At 46.1% G+C, this 6214-nt stretch overlaps 1 protein-coding gene across 2 annotated transcripts in view; it reads left to right on the top strand.

Moving 5' to 3' along the window:
• Positions 1-315: 315 nt before the first annotated feature.
• The window catches only part of EPHA5 (EPH receptor A5), a 361969-nt gene continuing 356070 nt past the window's right edge, over positions 316-6214 (top strand). The window contains exon 1 of one of the 2 annotated variants that reach the window (XM_060247843.1): positions 316-390. The gene's annotated coding sequence lies outside the window, so the exon portion shown is untranslated. The remainder of the gene's footprint in view (positions 391-6214) is intronic. The other variant, XM_060247844.1, reaches the window with a different exon arrangement.

The following is a 6214-nucleotide window of genomic DNA, read 5'->3' as shown; positions in this document are numbered from 1 at the left end:
TGGGGGGGGGCTGCCATTGGAGGCCCCCCTTCTTCGAGCACCTTCGCTGTGGGCGGGGGGGGGGCGGCTCCCCTCCTCGGCGGGGCTTCCCTTCGTGGGGGTGCCCTCCTTCTCCGGGGCCGCCTCTCCCTGGCGGGCGAAGGGAGCGCCGCCTCTCGGCAGCCTGGGGGGCGGGGCGCGGGGCGGGGCGGGCGGCCCCGGCGAGGCGGGCAGCGCCTCCAGCAGCAGCAGCAGCAGCACCTGCCGCGAAGAAGAGGAGGAGGAGGAGGAGGAGGAGGATGCCGCTGCCGTCGGCCCTGCGCTCGCTGCCGCCTCTGGCTCTGCTGCTGCTGCTGCTGCTGCCCGGCGGGGCGCCCCGGAGCGGGCTGGGCGACGCGGCCGGGAGCCAAGGTGAGGAGGCGGAGGAGGAGGGGGGGGGCGCGGGGCCGGTCCCGGCGCGGGACGCCGAAGGAGCCGCAGCCCGGACGGGCGGGGGGGGGGAGGGCCGGTCGCAGGCTGCCTGTGGGGGCCTCCCGGTGCCGGGGCGGTGCAGCCGCCTCCCCCCCCCCCCCGGCACGTGGCAGCCTGGGCTTCGCAGCGGAGCGGCCTGTGGCGAGGAGAAGGTGCAGCGAGCGGGACTGGGTCGCCCTCCCCATTGCCGCCCGAGGATCTGCTTGGCCCCTGGGGGGACCCGCCGGCGCCGGAGCCAGCAGGGATTTCCCGAGGCTCTTGCGACTCCACTCGCTGCGAGGCTGCAGGCGCGGCAGCTTTTGTCCCTGGCCGCGGGAGCTGCTGGAGTTGGGGGGCTGGTTTGGAATGCGGCAGCCGCCTCCCCGCCCCGTCTCCCCCACTCACGGCCTGGAAGCAAACTTGGGGGGGGGGCGGGCCTGAGAGGGAGCCCTCGAGGCTGGCTTTGGCAGCTCTTCTCACCCCTCACAGCAGCCTAACCGGGAGGTTTCAGAGGTGCCCGCCCCCCCCCCCCCGCCCCAGTGACTTTGCTAATGGCCACTTGGTCCCAGCACCTTCTTTGACAAGCGGCATGCCTTGGCCAGTCACCCCAGAACGCCTCTACCTTTGAAACTTGAGTCACCCCGCAGAGAAACTTCAGCAGGGCCGCTCAAGGCCTTCTCCTTTGGCCACTGGCCTTCCAGAGTGCAGCCTTGTTCCTTTTTGGGGCCCCCAAAACAACTCTTTCCTGTAGGCTGTTGGAAAAGCTTAAGACCCCCCCCCCAAAAAAAAAAAAAAAAATTGTGGATACATCCTCTCTCCAAGTTGGCTGCAATTTACAGCCCATTGATTGCAATGGGAAGGTTACCATGGTCCTTACCTTCCCACTGAAACAGAAGTGCTTAAGAATTTTTGATGTAATATTACAGCAGACATCAAATTGTCCAATACAAATCACTCATCACGTGGTGTTATAAAATCACAGGTTTGTTTTTGTTTGTCTCTTCCTTAGTAACTGCACTGTTATGTTGAACTGTCTTAAAACAGGCTTGCCTGTTTAAGGACCTTGGGATGAAATCTGGGGGTTTATCCTTGAGGTGGAGTGAGCAACACAAATCTTCAGTTTTCTGTGGGTTTTCTGAAGCCATTGCAAGTTTGGAGAATGGGTTGTCTAAGTGCGAACGTCCTGTCAGGCTCCCAGGATTTGTAGCTTGCCCCAACTGTAGGTGTAATAAGAGCAGGCAAAGATTTTCAAGGTACAGTTAATTTGGTGGTTCATTTGTTTGGTCTAGGAAGGGGCCAAAGGTCCATCTAGGTGCTGTGTATGCAGGCGGCAATAGTACCCTTTTGTTTGCCTCCCCAAAACTATCTCTGAAGTTGGGGGTTTCTTTTAGCTATAGGGATGCAGCCACTAGGTGGGACTGGAGTTCCCCCAGACTTCAGCAATCAGCTCCTTTGGAGAAAATGGCTGCTTTGGAGGGTGGACTCTGTGGCAGTGTCCCCCACTGAAGACCCTGTCCTCCCCAGGCTCCACCCCCAGATCTGGCAGCACTGCCCCTGCAGCCAGTGGCTGGTGACTGGGGGGGACATGGCTACCCTGTTTAGCTCTCATGGATAATGTGTGCTGATAGTTCTGTTATTCATTAATTTGCCTAATACCATTTTTAAAAGTCTAAAAAGACATTACCACACTTTGGTAATAACTTCTGTAAGGTAGTAGTGCAACTTTTAAATCACAGATCTGGATTAAAAATACTTGAGTCTTTTTACACTTGTTTGGAAATTTCTCATCGTTGACTTAATTTTCCTTATCGGACCCTCAGCTTAAAACTTCAGCTGCATTGAAAATTGGCCATTGAAAATTAGAACGGATCTTCTGTGATGGAGTGTTGGAGGAAGGGCTGTCCTGAAATGCTGTCTTTCTCCTGTCATTTTCCATTGAGCTGGGTAAATTTAACTGTGGTTGCTGCTACCGCTTTCCCACTGCAAAAAAGTAGTGGCTACAGAGTGGTAAAGCTGCAGTTGGAGCCCTCTGCTCACGACCTGAGTTCAATCCCAGCGGAAGTTGGTTCAGGTAGCCAGCTGCAGGTTGACTCAGCCTTCCATCCTTCCGACATCGCTAAAATGAGTCCCAGCTTGCTGGGGGAAAAGTGTAGATGACTGGGGAAGGTAATGACAAACCACCCCGTAAAAAGTCTGCTGTGAAAATGTTGTGAAAGCAACGTCACCCCAGAGTAGAAAATGACCGGTGCTTGCACAGGGGACTACCTTGACCTTTTTACAGTTAACTGGGGATGCTTGTCACCAAGGCTGCGGTCATACAGCCTTCTCTCATCTTTCTGTGGGAGATGCTCATTTCCAAAATCAGGACACCCTGGTGATGGACAGAGCAAACACAGCCCCTGGGGTGGTTCTTTATTTCTCTGGCACTGTTGGATAGTCCGTTATTGACTAAAGAGAAAGAGAGAGCACTAAAGTAGAGGATTCAGCTTTTGACATGTCTCCTTTTAATGCACAATGTCCATTATTGTCCAGACTGTCAACTTGGCAGAGTTTCCCCTTTGTATTATTTTTCTGTAAATCTGTGGGTTTCAGCTGTATGGAGCTTGAGTGATGTAGTTTTACAAGTTGCAGCTAATATTTTGAGGATGAGAAGTTTTGTTTGTTCACAAAAAGACTCAGTGCTGTAAGCTGGGTAGGAAATAAGCCCCAAGGAAATCTGTGGGATTTATTATTTAGTCAATGTGTTTAGCATTGCACTGAACAAAATGATTTCACACATTTTAATTTGATGATTAGAGAGAAATAATCACCAGTGGTGACGTTTAATGAACAAAGAAGTGATGATGGAGGGGAGATGGCATGGAGTGTAAACTCATAGTATTAACAGCATTATACTCAGACCTCGGAATCAGCGGGAGAGTTCCTTTCTGAGAGTTCCACCTCCTCCTTCCCACCTTGTCCATTGAATAGTAGGTGCAGCTGCATAACAATCCCTGGATGAGCTCCACCACCTATTTTTCTACAAAATGATTATACCCTTCTGAGCCAGCTGACTTCAGTGGACTTAGAAGGTTAAACTCTGTTTAGGATTAAACTGCTAAAAAGGTTAAAAATCCAAGGCAACTATGTGTGAATAGCTCATTTTGCCTAGTGGTGTAAAGGGAGAATATCGAAGTCCTGAGTTTAATTGCCCCTGGGCTTATAGGCAGGCTTAGGTACAAAGGGGCCCATTGAATCCATTGCAGGCAGTTTAACACCCCCCCCATGCCTGGCAACCCTCGCTGAGGAGCAGCAGCTGATCTCTAGATCTCCGATTTTGCGATACGCATTTGTCAGCAGGGCTGCTATGTTCACACTTTAGCTTCAGATGGCACTTTTTATGTTTAAAGCAATTTTATTTAGTAACATATGGTAACAATATCTATTTCTTGCATTGTTAATAACTCCTTTTTATCTATCCCATATATTACTTTCTAACCACCCCTTACTTGACCCCCGCCGGTGTTATTTACTTAAAATACTAACATTTAAAGGTACCCTTAACTAATAAAAACAAAGATTAATATTCTTCTTCCTTCTAAGACTTAATCATTATCAAAAATTGTCCAATGTCCTTTTATTTTCCACTCTTTTTCTACATATCTTCTAAATTTCTTCCACTCCATTTTAAAAACTTCTAAGTTATAGTCTCTTAAAATTCTTGTTAATTTGTCCATTTCACTCCATGTCATAACTTTTACAATCCAATCCCATTTTTCTGGTATTTTTTCTTGCTTCCACAACTGCGCATACAGTGTTCTAGCAGCTGAAAGCAAGTACCAGATTATAGTTCTGTCTTCTTTTGGAAATTTTTCCATTTGTAATCCCAACAGAAAAGTCTCTGCAACTTTCTTAAATTCATATCCCAAGATCCTAGAAATTTTTTGTTGAATCATCTGCCAATACTTTTTTGCTCCTTCACAAGTCCACCACATATGGTAGAAAGAACCTTCATGCTTTTTACATTTCCAACATCTATCTGGCATCTTATTGTTCATCTTTGCCAACTTTTTAGGAGTCATATACCATCTGTACATCATTTTAAAGCAGTTCTCTTTAATACTATGACATGTCAAAAGCTTTATAGAATTCTTCCACAAATATTCCCAAGTTTCCATCTGTATTTCTTTATTTACATTAATTGCCCACTTAATCATTTGAGATTTCACTACTTCATCTTCTGTAGACCATTTTAAAAGTAATTTATATAATTTTGAAATTAATTTTTCATTGTCTCCAAGCAGAACTTTTTTCATTTCTGTGTGCTCTCTTCTTATTCCTTCAGTTTTAATATCATTTTCCACCAAGCTCTTTATTTGTTGCAGTTGGAACCAATCATATTTATTATTCAACTCTTCAGCAGTTTTCAATTCTGTTTTGCCACTTTGTATTTTTAATAGCTGATTGTATGACAACCACTTTTCTTCACCCATCTCAGCTGTTATTTTTATTACTTCTGCTTGCACTATCCATAGCAGTTTTCTCTCATCTCCATACTTCTTATATTTCATCCAAGTATTTAGCAAATTATTTCTTATATAATGGAGAGAAAAAACCATCCATCTTTTTTCCCCATAGTACATATAAGCATGCCAGCCAAATTTATTTCCATGACCTTCCAACGCTAAAAGTTTTTTGTTTAACAGCGTCACCCATTCTTTTATCCACACTAGACAAACTGCTTCATGATATAATTTTAAATCTGGTAATTGGAATCCTCCTCTCTTTTGCATCTGTTAAGATTTTCATTTTAATCCTTGGTTTCTTCCCAGCCCACACAAACTCTGAAATTTTCCTTTGCCATTTATTAAATTGTTTACTATCTTTCACAATCGGAATAGTTTGAAACAAATACACAGTCCTGCCAATTCCCCAGTTCTAATATTGTCTCTTATTTGCCTTTTGGGGAGAAACCCCGCTTGATCTTCCTTTATAAAATTTATCAGATGTTGTTTAAGCCATTCTGCCAAGATTCTTGTATATATTTTATAGTCATTATTTAATAGTGAGATTGGTCTATAATTTAGATGGCATTTGACACATCCTGGATGTAATGTATGAAGCAGACAAGTTTACACATAAGGCTATATTAACTTGGGTTTCTATTAAGTCCTGTTTAGAAATTAGTCTATTTGTTCTCTTTCTTTCTAGCATATAATTTATGCAGTCCTTTTAACTTGCAGAGCTGGTTTGCTGTGGTGACTCAAGAGTGAGTGTTGTGATTGGAAATCCCTAATTCACATTCTTGCTCCCACAAACACCCAGGGTTGCCATATCCAAGCCTCACTCACTGCCCAATGTGGGGAAGAGCATTGTCCAAACTGACAGAGCATTTCAGCGATTGAGATCATGTATGTGAAGCACTGTGAATTCTTGGCAAGGACCATTCAGTTGCTTACTGTTATTGCTCTGCATGTGTTAGAGAGATGCCTGCATTCTGTTGAGGTTGCAGGACTGATGTAGTGGTTTGGCAGAGAATTTAGAGAACTTCCCTCTCAAAATACTAGAGCTCAAGAGTTCATCCAATGGGCATCAGATTCAGGATGGACCAAATGAAACACTTCTTTACACAGCAAGCATTTAAGGTGGAATTGCTTTTGGAGGCTGTAGTGATGGCCGCAGGCAGAGATGGGTTTAAAAGAGGATCTGGCTGGTTCCTGGAGGCAGAGGTTCATCAGTGGCTCAAGGGGACCCCCACATTCAGAGGCAGTAAACCTCTGAGACCCAGTGCCAGGAGGCAGCATCA

The sequence above is a fragment of the Heteronotia binoei genome, chromosome 10 (genome assembly GCF_032191835.1).
Source record: "Heteronotia binoei isolate CCM8104 ecotype False Entrance Well chromosome 10, APGP_CSIRO_Hbin_v1, whole genome shotgun sequence".
Lineage (NCBI taxonomy): Eukaryota > Metazoa > Chordata > Lepidosauria > Squamata > Gekkonidae > Heteronotia > Heteronotia binoei.
Note: the sequence above shows the minus strand (reverse complement) of the source record. Positions and strands in the feature narration are given on the sequence as shown.